Raw genomic sequence first — 13,525 nt, forward strand, 5'->3', positions numbered from 1 at the left:
CCCTGGAATCACTTTTTAGCCTGGCGATGGGTATAGATGGGTATATCATTGGTGCTTTTCTGTTCCTGATGGACAGTTCTATACAGAATTGGGCTCTGTTTTGTGTTCATGTTAGGATTATTGGGAGAAGGGTGTCATTGTCCAGGTAGAGAATATTGTCTAGAGGCTTTAATACCTGATTTGGACTTTAAATTTACACTTCCACTTGAGGCAAAAAAAAAAAAAAAGGCAGAAAAAGAGTTACATCTGAACATAGTTAAGTTTTCCCTTGGAAGAAGGCAGATGAATAAATCAGGCAAAGTTTTTAACTTATCCCTGTATGTATTTGGAGCAAGACATTCTCCTTCCATGGAGAAAACAGTAAAAGCATCTGCATACATAGCTATAATATTTAAATGTCATAAAAATTTTTTTCTCCTCTAAGATTAGTCTCATAAAATAGACCCTTACAGTTATTAAGAATTTTTTGTGGTCATCTTACTCAACTCCTTGCCTTTAGAAATACATTCTACAAAGTTCAGAATTCATTTCATTGTTTGACATCCTTATAGTGAAAAACCTATCCAGGCACACCTAAATTTCATTTTGTGATTAGATGCTTATTCCCTGCCTCAGTCTTAACTCCCAGAGAGGGAGAACCCTACCTTCTGTATAGCAAATTTTCACAAATGTCATGATTGTTGTTAGGTTTCCTTCCATTTTTTTTTTTTCTCATGGCTAAATGATTCTGGCTTCTTCACCTTTTCCCATCAGGTCTTACTTCCCATTCTTAAATTATCTTCATGGAAATGATGAGAAAACACGCAACATAAAGATGACAACTTAGTGTCCTGAAACTGTCCTCCAATGTACCAGACCATTTCTAACATAAATATTCTCTGTGTCCACTGTGCTTTCTTCCAAAAAGGACTGCACCTTAATATTGCTGAGCTTTTGCTTAACGTGTAATTTAATCAACCAACATGAACAGCTAGCTCTACTTGTAAAACATAGATGGCTCTTGTCCTCATGGGGTTTATCATTTATCTGGAGTCATCCTGAACCATAAAAAGTGGACATAGGTGTTGAATGCAGACCTTGCATGTTATAAACAGTCAGAGAAGGAAGGCTTCCCTGGCTAATTTGGGGGGTATTTCATGGAGTTTCCTACAAGTAGCTGGGAAGGTTGGACAGAATTTGGATGGAAAGGGACGGGAGGTGAAAACAGTGCAGACAAGGAGAAAAACAAGTGCAAAGCCACAAAAGCGAACATCATAAAGTGAGTAAGGAAAGATGAGAAGGCCAGCCAGAGCGAAGCAATGTTGAGAAGTGGGGCAGAGACAGTGGGGGCTGGTGAACAGCTTTGAAGTCAGTCAGAGGAGCTAATTTGAGACAGTAACAGGCAACAGGGAATTGTTGCAGGCTTAAAAACATTCCTAACTATTTTAACCCAACTCTTGTTACAAATGGTAGAAACAGCCAGTTTGGGCAGAAGGAGAAATCTAGTGATTTATAGATCCAAACCTAGGTAAGGAGACGAATACAGCTCTCTGGTCCTCAGACACCTCCAACCAAGGATGCAAATACCATTTAGGATGGTAAATTAGGATTTACCCTCTCTGTTTTCCTCATCTCTGCTTTGCTCTCATGTTTCTATGATATTAGAATCATAGTCACCAAAATTTTCTTGTTTGCCTTTCCCATCAGAGAACTGACTTTTTCTCCTAATTCTAGGTAAAAGAAAAGAAGAACAAAAAAAAAAAAAATGCTGGAACTGCCTCTGGTTATCCCAGTAGGATCACACGCTCTCACCTGTAACCCAGGTAAAGAGGTACCATGTTTGGCAGCAATCCTTAGAGCTGCACAGTTGAGCTGGAGGCTGTGTTGGGAGGAGTAGTTCCCAAAGAAAGATCGTATCTCCAGAAGAAGAAAAGAGGACAGGGCAGGAAATAGCAAGTGTCCTGTATAGTGACATTTACTGTTTCTGTCATCATTCTCTATGAATAAAAAAGTAATGCAAGATTCTTTTGAAAACTGGGAATATATTGATCAAGCACAATGAAGTACAAATTAAAATCACTTGAAGTTCTTAATGTAGAGATAATCAACCTGTTAACATCTGGGTTAGACAGAATAATGCCACCCCCCAAAAAAGATATCCACGTCCTAATTCCCAGAACTTGTGAATATGTTACTTTACATGGCAAAAAAGATGTGCAGATGTCATGAAATTAAGGATATTGAGATGGAAAAATGTTTCTGAATTATCTAGATGGGCTCAATGTAATCATAATGGTGCTTATAAAAGGGAGGCAGGAGGGTTAGTATCAGAAAGAGAGAGAGATTAGAAAGATGCTATTCTGCTGGCTTTGAAGATGGAGGATGGGTCCATGAGCTAAGGAATGCAGGCAGCCTATAGAAGCTAGAAAAGGCTAAATAAAAATAGATTCTCCCCAGAGCATCCAGAAGGGATGCAGCTCTGTCCGCACCTTGATTTTAGCCGGCTGAGACTGATTTTGGACTTCTGATCTCCAACACTTTAAGTTAATAACTTTGTGTTGTTTAAAGTAACTGAGTTTATGGTAATTTGTTACAGCAGCAATAGGAAACCAATACAATGGATATGTATGTAATACAGTGGATGTAAATGTATACATGTATGTCTGTCGGTTGGGGTTTTCTGTTTTCAACCAAATCAGGATCATACAGTACTTGATGTTTTGTGATTTGTGTTTTTCAAAATAAAAATATTGTAATTGGGGGGGGCTGTTTTTAACAGAAAAATGATACAGTGAAAAGGGTCCTGGTAGTACTAGAGATTGGGTCAAAATATTATGCAGGGTGTTTCAAAAGGAGAAGAGAGAAGCCAGTGGGAGATAACCTGCAGACTTTTGCAAAACCCTAGTTTGAGACGATGAAAATCTTGAGAGGGATGGTAGCAAAAAGAACAGTGAAGGGACAATTAGAGACATTTGAAAAGCATGACTGATGAAAATCAGTGACAGCACTTCGGTGATGTCATGTTCTTTGGCATAGACTTGCCTCAAGGCACATAACTGAACAAATGTTCTAGTGATCAGCTATTCATCTGTTTGCTTTGTTTGTTTTTCCATGACATATTTTTCAAATGACTTTTCCCAAGTGGTTCAAAGAATCATACAAATATGACATTGAGGCAGCAAAGGGAGAGAGTCATTTCTTAACTCACTCATCAATTCCCTAGATGAATTATCAAAGAAAAAAAGTGTTAAATGATAAATATATAATAGTAGGAGAATCTAAGTTGTTTTTGGTAAAATAACAGGACTCTGATACTTCTAATTGTTCCCCAAAAAGCACATTTTGCCTATGCAGTGCATATATACATTTTGACCACAAAGTCTAAAAACCTAGATAATGTTTTATTTTTTTACGGATTGAACACCCCTGATTACTTCTGAGATGCAAATCATCTGAAGCAAAGAACCACAGATGGATGTGCAGGGGTTAATGGAAAGACCACATTAATATACCACGATCATTGCAATTTTTCATAGTGCACTGAATTATACATAGCTAACGAGGAACAACACATTAAACATATCATGGAATGCCACTGAACACATCATGTATTATAATATCAACAAACCATTTATTATATGTATAATATCAATATATATGTATGTGTGTGTGTTTCCAGTCTTTATTTGCTGTTTCCAGTCTTTATGGCCACTAGGTGTATATGTATTTACCTCTTCAGCCTTGATTTCTCATCTTCGATGCAGTCCCTTCAATTCAACCAATATTTATTGGGTAGCTGCTATGTACTGAATTGTGTCCCCCTCCTGCCCAAATTCATATGTTGAAGCCCTAATCATCCCCTATCTGGAATGCTTTCCCCTCTTTATGGTGGCAACTCTAGACCTGGCAATACCCCACACTAAAGATACACTTGATGGAAGTTCACAGTCTGTCCTGTTCTTTGTCATTGCAATCATTTTTGGAGACAGGGTCTTTATAGAGGTAATGAAGTTAAAATAGGATCTTTAGAATGTACCTTAATCCAATATTCCTGGTGTCCTTGTAAAAAGAGGAAACTAGGACATAGACAGAGAGAGATGACCATTTGAAAGCACAGCAGGAAAGGAGCTGTCTGCCAAACAAGGAGAGGCCTCAGAAGAAACCAAGCCTGCCGACACCTTGATCTCAGCCTCCTGGACCTCTAGCCTCCAGAACTGTGAGAGAATAAATATCTGCTGCTTAAGCCACCCAGTCTGTGGCACTTTATAATGGTAGCCCTAGGAACTAATACAGCAATCTACTATGAGTTAGACACTGTGACAAAAGACAGAGACTAGATATGCGCCAATAGAAAAGACACAGTTGTTAGCCTGGAGGACAATCTAGTTCTTGATTTCCAGCAACCTAAACACCAGATCCACTTGAATATCTCACCATTATGTACTTCAGATGCCACTTGTCCAAAACTGTGGCTTCCCTTGTAGGGAACAGGCTTTACTTTCTAGAGTACAGAAGGGTTCTAGCTCTTCCCTGTGGCCTCCCTCAGCACAGTGCCTCGAACCTGAGAGGCACTCAGTATCTATCTGTTGCTGTAGCAATGATATCAGTCCTCTGCTTTCAGCATTCTTCCAACCTAGAAATCCTGGAGTCATCTTGCACTCTTCCTCTCCTTCACACCTTTGTCCACTCTGTTACCTAGGCTTGTCAGTTTCTCCAAGTGTATTTTAGTTTCCCTCCTTTCTCATTCCTCGTCACTTCACATGTGGATTAACACAACCAGCTCTCCAATTGTTTCTCTTACTCCAACCTATTTTTCAAAATGTTGCCAGATGTTTCTCATTCATCCCTCTCATCCTTTAATTTGACAAACATTGCTGAACTTTTCTACAAACAAGATGCTATGCAAGGCGCTGGAGAAAACACACATGTGAATAAGACATAGTCTCTGCCCTTTGATGAACTCATGGTCTTTTGGAGGAGTCAGACACATGTGCAAAGGGAGAGTACCAATATGCAAAGTTTGGGGAAGCACATAGTTGCAGCAAATAACATTTTTCCAGAGGAACTGGGGATAAAGGAGGAGACATTAGAACCGTAATGAACAGGAGCAGGACAGACAGAGAAAGGGGACAGGACATTCCAGACAGAGAAAATTCATAATGACAAAGGCTCAGAGTTGGGGACATGGCTGGCACATTCAAGAACAGACTTGATTACTTCCTCTACTGCACGGTTTCCCAAATCTACTGCTTGGTCACCAAGGGCCTTCATAATCCATCTTTCTTTCATCTCATTCTTCCTAGATAGACCTCTTCAGCTCTAATAAAACCATTTTCCCCATTGTTTACTAAAAATAACCTGCTTCTTTCTGCTTGATGTATTTGTTACACCACCCACACACCTGGAATGCTTTTGCCTCTTTACAGTGCAACTCTAGACCTGGCAATACCCCACACTAAAGGAATACTTGATGGAAGATCACGGTCTGCCCTGTCCTTTCCCATTGCAGACATTTTTGTGATGGGCATAACTTTTTAGTTTACTATTAGGCACTAAAGACAAGTCATTCGCTTTCAGTTAGTATGTGTAGCTAACACTGTAGTGGTAGTTTAGTTATTGAGCTCGAAAGCTGGCTTAGCACTCTGTAACATGTGTGTAATCAGAATTTCTGAGCTCCAGTTGGTTGAATTCATTTGTGGTCTGATTGTGGACGTCAGAACACTCACAAGGGAGCAGGTTATGATAACTGTTCTTGCACAATAGTTGGTGTTTGTTCTAGGCAAATATCTGGGCATGTCCAGTTCTACAGATTTTATAGATAAAATGCCCCCCAAATGAACTACTCTTTAAAAATATCTACTGTAACTTCAAAAATATATATTACAAAGTATATGTAATACTCTATTTACTATATATTTATATTATATAGGGCATGTAAATCCTACATGTATGAAAGAAGCAGAAACACCTTTATAGGCAAAGATCAAGTGTTCTGCAGTTGTTAATGTTTGACTGGTACGGGTGAGATGTACCTAGGATGGGCCATGCGAGGCTCTTGCCTCACCCTATAATCTCCCCTTGGCTTTCAGATTCCGAGTACCAGCTAAGTCTCACTTCTTCCGTGAAGTCATCTTAACCTGCTCCAACCCCAGTCATTTCGCTCTTCTCATAACTCCTATTGTACTGTATCTGTATCTGAGCTGAGTTTTTCGTTGTTTGCTGGTTATTTCATGTGTTCTTGCCTTGTCTCATCAACAGTTTCTTGAATGCAGAAATCCTTTTTAAAATTAAAATTAACTTTTTTAAAATCAATTTTATTTATTTATTTTTGGCTGCGCTGGGTCTTCGTTGCTGTGCGCGGGCTTTCTCTAGTTGCAGCGAGTGGGGGCCACTCTTCATTGCGGTGCGTGGGCTTCTCATCGTGGTGGCTTCTCTTGTGGAGCACGGGCTCTAGGCGTACGGGCTTCAGTAGTTGCGGCACGTGGGCTCAGCAGTTGTGGCTCATGGTTCTAGAGCACAGGCTCAGTAGTTGTGGTGCACGGGCTTAGTTGCTCTGCGGCATGTGGGATCTTCCCGGACTGGGGCTCGAACCCATGTCCCCTGCATCGGCAGGCGGACTCTCAACCACTGCGCCACCAGGGAAGCCCCACACATGGGTTCGAGCCCCGGTCCAGGAAGATCCCACATGCCACGGAGCGGCTGGGCCCGTGAGCCATGGCCACTGAGCCTGTGCATCCGGAGCCTGTGCTCCGCAACGGGAGAGGCCACAACAGTGAGAGGCCCACGTACCGCAAAAAAAAAAAAAAAAAAAAAAAAACACTTTGTGTGTTATCTTCAACATTTTGTTTTAGAGATTTATCTTCATAAATATTGATTTAGTTCATTCATTTTAATTGCCAATTAAAGAAAACACATTCATCATTAAAAGATAAATAAAAGAAAGTACCATAATCATACCACTCTGCAATAAACATTTTTGTCTTCCTGTTTTATTTCCTTCTAGATTTTTCCTATATATTTTTTCATGAGTTCATATTGTATATAGTGTTTGTAATTTTTTATTGATTAACATATTGTGAACACATTTTCATATCAAAAATGATTCTTTTAGAAATCATCATTTTCATAAACTCATTGCTGGATATTTAGGGGATTTCAAATTATTTGCTATCATCCCATAATATCCTAACTGATGTTTTGTTCTTACTCCTTGGAATAAACTCATAGAAGAGAAACTGTTTGATCAAAGAGATGCACATTTTAAAGTATTTTATCTAGTGTTAGACTACCCTCCAGAAAAAGGTTGTAACAGTTTATATTCCCACCTGCAGGATATGAGAGTGTGTTTCTTTGCATCCTTGCCAACAATGGGTGGGGTCATTTTAGAAAATCAGAGACTATTTCTTATATTTCTCTAGTACTCCTTAAAGTGATTCAACAGAGCTGGGGACACAGTGGACACTAAGGAAAGAGTTCTGATATATTAATTAATAAGCAGTGTTCTTCCCACTACTTATAACTACTGATTTAAGTAAAAAATTATTCATTATGATTTTGATGGTCCTTGGTCTGCCTACTATAAATTAATACAGCATTTAGAAATGAAACAAATACTTTATGAATTACTGAATCATAAATTAGTGATAACTAGTTTCAAAGGTAATGTCTATAGAAACTACTCTTAAAATGAAAGCTGTCCTATCGTTCTAAGAAGTCTCTTGGGAACAAACAATTCATCTCATTTTTCTAAGAATAGGAAGTACTAAAACTTCTTCTCTGGGAAATAGGACTGTGAAATTAGGATATAAAAACCTTCCCATCCATCAGCTATTAGAGTTTTAAGAATCAGGGAAATTGTGCCAGAGAGGAAGTCAAAACCTCGTGTAGATTTTCATAGTCTCAGCATATTTTAGAACCTGTCCTTTCCTTCAGTATGAAGCGGGGGAAATCAACACTAAAATTTCTGGGGAGAGTTTTAATATTTCTATCCATTTATGAAAGTTCGTTTTATTTAAAGCTACCTCAGGGCTAGTGCAGATAGATGGATGTCCTATTTATTGTTAGGTGATTTCATTCTACAAGGCTCCTGCTGAATTATCAGAAAGATCATACTAAGGTAATAATTGGCTCCACTTTTTCCAATGTACAAATCTTTTCATCTTACGTAGAGTAGTAATCATTCAAATTAGCATAGCTTTAAAAATTACTGATTTGAAACTTCATTTAAATGGATATATCTTATAATTCTTTTACAGTATCTTTCTCTCCAGGCTTGGTTGAAGGTACTGGAATGTGTTTGTAGCTTATAAAGCATTATGCAGTGCAAAGAACATGTGAGTGGGGTCAGAAGATATGGATTCTAAACCAATATCTTCCAGCAATGCCTATTTAACTTTAGGCAAGTCACTTCAGCTCGAGGGTCCATAGTCTTCTCTACTATAAACCAAAAATCTGGCTTAGGTCAGCATTCCCCATGGTGTGTTCTATGGAACACATGTCCTATGAGATATTCCATTGAAAAGAGCGTTTCATGGTCGAATTCATTTGGGAAACGCTGCGAATTTCTAAGCTGACAGTTACCTCTTAGAAATTCACAGTTCATATTAACATAGTAAAACTACTGAAAACCCTTCTCGTTTAGAAACCTGTCGAACTTTAACATTTCTCATTTATTTGATTAAAGGGAATTGTTACTTTTTTGGAATCACACCTACTAAAATCCTGTGAAACTACAGTTCCAAAGAACACGCTTTGGTAAATGATGGATTAAGATCCTTTGAGATGCCTGGATGTGTATTACTACTCTTTCTCATACAGGTATTCAGCCAGTCCCCTGAAACCTGCTCTTCCTTCTGGGGTCTTCATTTCAGCGAAAGCCACCACTGCCATCCAGTCTGTCTCCCAAACCAGAATCCTGAGGGTCATCCCAAGTGTCTCCTTCTTATTCACTCCCTCGTATCCAATCATATATCAAATCCTGTAGATTCCACCTCCTTATTATTTCTCCCATCTAGTCCCTCCTCCCCATTTCACTGCCTCTGCTTTTATGGAGACTGGCGACATATCTCTTCTGGGCTGTTGCCATCACCTCCTAGTTTACTCTTGCCCCCAGTCTGGTTTCCCTGGTCTCCAAAACACAAACCCAGGTGGGGCTTAAAATACTGCAAAGATTTTATTTTTATTTATTAATTATTAATTAAAATACTCCAAAGATTTTTTGTATTATTTATTATTTCCCAAAGTATCAAGTTCAAACTCCTTAGTTTAGCACATGAGCCCCTTTGTTGATGAGATCCTTCTACCTTTTCCGCCCACCACTTTGACCCTTCTCTGTACGCATCCTTACAAAATGGAACTACATGCAGAGCCTCCAAGGCATGGTGCTCTTTGGTGCCTGTGTACCTGCCCTTGTCTGGAATGCCTGTTTTCTCCTTCTTCACCTGGCTAGCTCCTCTCTGTCCCTGAACATTCAGTTCAAGAATCCCCTCCCCCGAGGGAGGCTTTCCGACCTGGGAAATGGACTCCATATTCCAATTGTGATTTCTTTGCCACCTTTACTCACTAGACGGTGCACTTTTTGAGGGCAGGAGCCATCTTGTCTTGTGTTTCTTGTCTTTGCATTCCTAGGCCTTAGTTGAAGCTCAATAAACCCTTGTTAAATAAATGAATGATTTTATGGTTTAAAGGAACTGATGAGAACCCGCTCACTTTTCTCAGTGGCTGAAAGTGACTGTTTTCTAATTAGCCTTGACCAACCTGAGCACTGAGAGGAGAGAGAGTTAGCTTCCCTGGTGGTGCAGTGGTTAAGAATCCGCCTGCCAATGCAGGGGACACGGGTTTGAGCCCTGGTCCGAGAAGATCCCACATGCCATGGAGCAACTAAGGCCGTGCACCACAATTACTGGGCCTGTGTTCTAGAGCCCACAAGCCACAACTACTGAGCCCGTGTGCCACAACTACTGAAGCCTGCGTGCCTAGAGCCCGTGCTCCACAGCAAGGGAAGGCAACGCAATGAGAAGTCCGCGCACTGCAAGGAAGAGTAGCCCCCATCATCGCAACTAGACACAGCACATGGGTAGCAATGAAGACCCAACACAGCCAAAAAAAAAAATAAATAAAATAAATTAAAATAAATAAATAAATAAAAACACTCAATGGTCTATTTTTTAAAGGTTTCGATGAAGTGAATATCTTCCCTGTGCAGTTATCACACAGCCTTGTTATATAGAATTTGATGAGAATACAGAGTTACTATGTTCTGCACTCAGGTATGTATAATTCCAACAAACCTGGTCATGAGGGATACAGGGTGAGAAGCTATAGAAACATTTGTATGAATTATCACTTAAAATGTTTAAAGCTTTTGTTAATTTATTGTGCAAGGTACTATGCTAGACATTATGGCAGATATAAGGATGAATAAACTATTGTATTACATTCATTAGAAAAGATTATAATTTATTGAAATAATTATAATTAGAGGTAATGAATGATGAATTCCACAAGAAAGGAACAGAAGGCTATAGGAATTGGTCAGCAGCAGCATCTTCATTTATATGAGATAACATTATTCTACACAAGAATATTGAAGCGCTTTCAAGACTTAAAATACAAAACTGCAGTTATGTTTCTAAAGTACAGATATCTCAAGTGTGAAATGCAACTAGTAACTGTATTGTATGGTTCTAAATACCAGTTTGAAACAGATTATGTACCAGTTTGGAACAGATTGTGCAAGAGAGACCAAACCACTTCAAAGTCCTCAAGAATATCTGAAAGAAGGAATGTAATTAACCAATCCAGGATTTGGCCCCAGGACAGAGAAATGAACACTCTGGTTCTTAGAAAGGGAGCCAGGATCTCAAAAATGTACAGTAAATTTTTTGTGAAAATTCCAGATACAGATACTCTTACTTAGCAAGCAGATGGGAAGACATGGAAAAGGAATATTCACTGCAACAAATTTCAGGTCACACTCCGGATTTGTTAATTGTTTCAATGCTGTCAACAAATTTGCTTTGCATGTAGCCAGGCAAAAATGATTTAATTCTAGTTTTTTCTTCCTTTGATCAACTTTAGAAGGTCAAAATAAAGATATAAATTAAAATTTAAGTCCAAGTCAAGCCTACATCAAATTAAGCAGCATCTGAGTAACTTAGAGCTTGGTGATAAAGAATAAAGGTGCTATCACCTTACTCCTAAACCATTTCAATAAGGGGTGTGTGTGTGTGACAGAAATTAAGAACGCAAGATAAGCAAATTGCAAAGCTAAAAAATAATCGAAGATAATTGAAATGTCCAATTTCTAAAAGCTTCCTAAAATAGTGCATGAAACTGCAGAGAGAGTCATTGGCCAGAATGTGATTTCCTAAAAAAGGCCTCACACTGCAACAACGGTCAGTTTAAGTGCCTAAGGCCCCATCTGAGGGTTGCTGGAGTCCTGGAATACTCCAGCAGGAAGGTGCACGCATACAAGTCCTTGACAGACGTGCTCAAGGCTTCACTGTGTCCCAGGGCCCTCGGAGAGAGGCCGCTGGACCTGCTTCCAAGGAAAAGCGAGCAGGGGTGGAACAGCACCGTAATTTTCCTCCCTCACTCATTCATTCTCCGATTCACTGGTTCCTGGAGGCGGTTCCCAGGGACGCGCTGAGGAAAGGCGGAGCGCGGGCGGCCCCCGCTGGGTGCGGTCGGGCGCCTGGGGCTGGGGGTGAGCCTGGCGGGCCAGGGGGCGCGGACCGCGGGCGCCCGGGAGGGGCGGGCTCGGCTGCCTGCGCCGGAAGTGAGTGGCGGGTGGCGGGTGGCGGGTGGCGGGCGGGAGTGGAGGGAGCGAGCGGTCGGACTCCAGTCGGTCAGCCCGGCGGCCGCCCTGCCCTCAGCCCCGCCTTCTGCGTCTCGGCCGGACGCGGCTTCATTCGGATCCGCAGCCGCTGGGCGCTGCGGCCGCCCCGCCCGCCGCGCGCTCCGCCCAGCCCCCGCCGCCGCTGCCAGGGCGGTCGGTCAGTCAGTCAGTCACGGAGCGCGCGGCGCGGGAGCTGCGGACCTTCGCGGCGTCTCCGGAGAAGGAGCGCCGCGCCTGGGGAGGAGGCGGCGGCGGCGGCGGCGGCTGGACGAGCGCGAGCGGCGGCTGCCCAGCCCGGGGCCGCCCCGGAGCCGGGCCCGCCGGAGGACCGAGCCGTTGCCACGGTGAGTGCTCAGCCTCGCTCTCGGGCCCGGCCGGGCGCAGGGTTGGGAAGCGCTGCCGTCGCTCCCGCCTCCATTTTCCCGGCGCCCGGCCCCGCCATCCGGGCGCGTTGCGGACGGCCGAGCCTGGGGCGGGGTCGCGGCCGCGGCCGAGGCCGGGGCCGGGGCTGGTCGGACCTTGCCCGTCAGGCGGCCGGCCGGTGTTTGGGGGTCTGCGGGGCCTGGGCTGTACCCTGCGCCCCTGGGGGCCGCGACAGAGGGAGACAATGAGATGCAGGGCCGCCTGGGGAGGGTGCGGTTGGGCTTCTCCGACCCGGCACCGGGGACTGGTGGCCCGGGACCGCGGGAAGGAAAGGACTGTTCCCCCGACTAGCCACAGAAACCAGTGATTCGGTGTCTGGGGTTCCTCGGGTTTCAGTGCTCCCCATCTTTCGTAAATGAGTTCAGTGCAGAGATTTAGGAAGGCGGGGCACCTTCTGTGTCTTCTTTCTAATTAAGCAGGCTGAGTAATTGCTCCATTGCTTTTGAGCCCATCTCTTCTGCGTCTGTTTGCATTCCCGCCGGAAATCCAAACTGCAGTTCATGCGGGGGGGAGGGGGGGAGAAGGAAGGCAGTGTAATAGCATTAGGATGCCTTCGTTTTAAGACGGTTTGAAAGATGTGGTTAATAATTCAGGCGGAGTCTTAGGGTGTCCCCGCGGTGTGAGCTGGAAACCGCGTAAGTCATTGCTTGTAAGCATGAAGACGTGGCTTAGTATGAAATAAGAGCTTTGGGGAAGGGTGTAAGCGTTACATCAAATGTGACTTGTTTGTGTGTATCTCATATATTCTGTGGGAAGGGCAATTGGGGAATCTGAGCGAACTGAACGGTTCACTTAGCCTCCAGATAAGGGTTGGTGTTGTCGGCAGCATTTGTCTTGGTGATGTGGAGAGCTGCCTCTGTGTGTGAAGTCCGCGGTAAAGGAACAGTAAAGGTAACCAACCGGCTAGGGATGGGGCGTGATGGGGTTATTAAAATGGTAGTAGTGAGTCCGTAGGAATATTAAATTCAGCAAGTATTTATGGAATACCTACTATCTGTTAGGCAGGGTGGGGGATATAAAGTGAACAAGAATGCAGCGTATAGCGGTGGAAAGCTCTTTGAAGCCAGGGAAACCAGGGGCGCCGTAAGCACTGGAATTGGCTGGTAGTGTGACGTTGGATAAGCTGTTGAACTCTCAACAGTACGGTTCTCTGTCAGTAAAATGGGAATAACTAAGACCACCTGCTTACCTCCCGAGATGGCTGTCAAAGGATTAAATGAGATAATGTATGCAAAATGCCTAGCACCTTGCAGGGCACCACGGCGTTTTTAACAAATGTTAATT

General features: G+C 42.7%; 1 protein-coding gene across 4 annotated transcripts in view; it reads left to right on the plus strand.

The window, feature by feature from the left end:
* Positions 1-11,663: 11,663 nt before the first annotated feature.
* The window catches only part of RAPH1 (Ras association (RalGDS/AF-6) and pleckstrin homology domains 1), a 98,509-nt gene continuing 96,647 nt past the window's right edge, over positions 11,664-13,525 (plus strand). Inside the window, exon 1 of one of the 4 annotated variants that reach the window (XM_060301971.2) lies at positions 11,664-11,686. The gene's annotated coding sequence lies outside the window, so the exon portion shown is untranslated. Of the gene's footprint in view, positions 11,687-11,739; positions 11,759-12,069; positions 12,163-12,764; positions 12,877-13,525 lie in introns of those variants that run through there. The other 3 variants (XM_060301970.2, XM_030854124.3, XM_060301969.2) reach the window with 3 other exon arrangements.

Source organism: Globicephala melas, chromosome 7 (genome assembly GCF_963455315.2).
Source record: "Globicephala melas chromosome 7, mGloMel1.2, whole genome shotgun sequence".
In the NCBI taxonomy this organism is placed as follows: Eukaryota; Metazoa; Chordata; class Mammalia; order Artiodactyla; family Delphinidae; genus Globicephala; species Globicephala melas.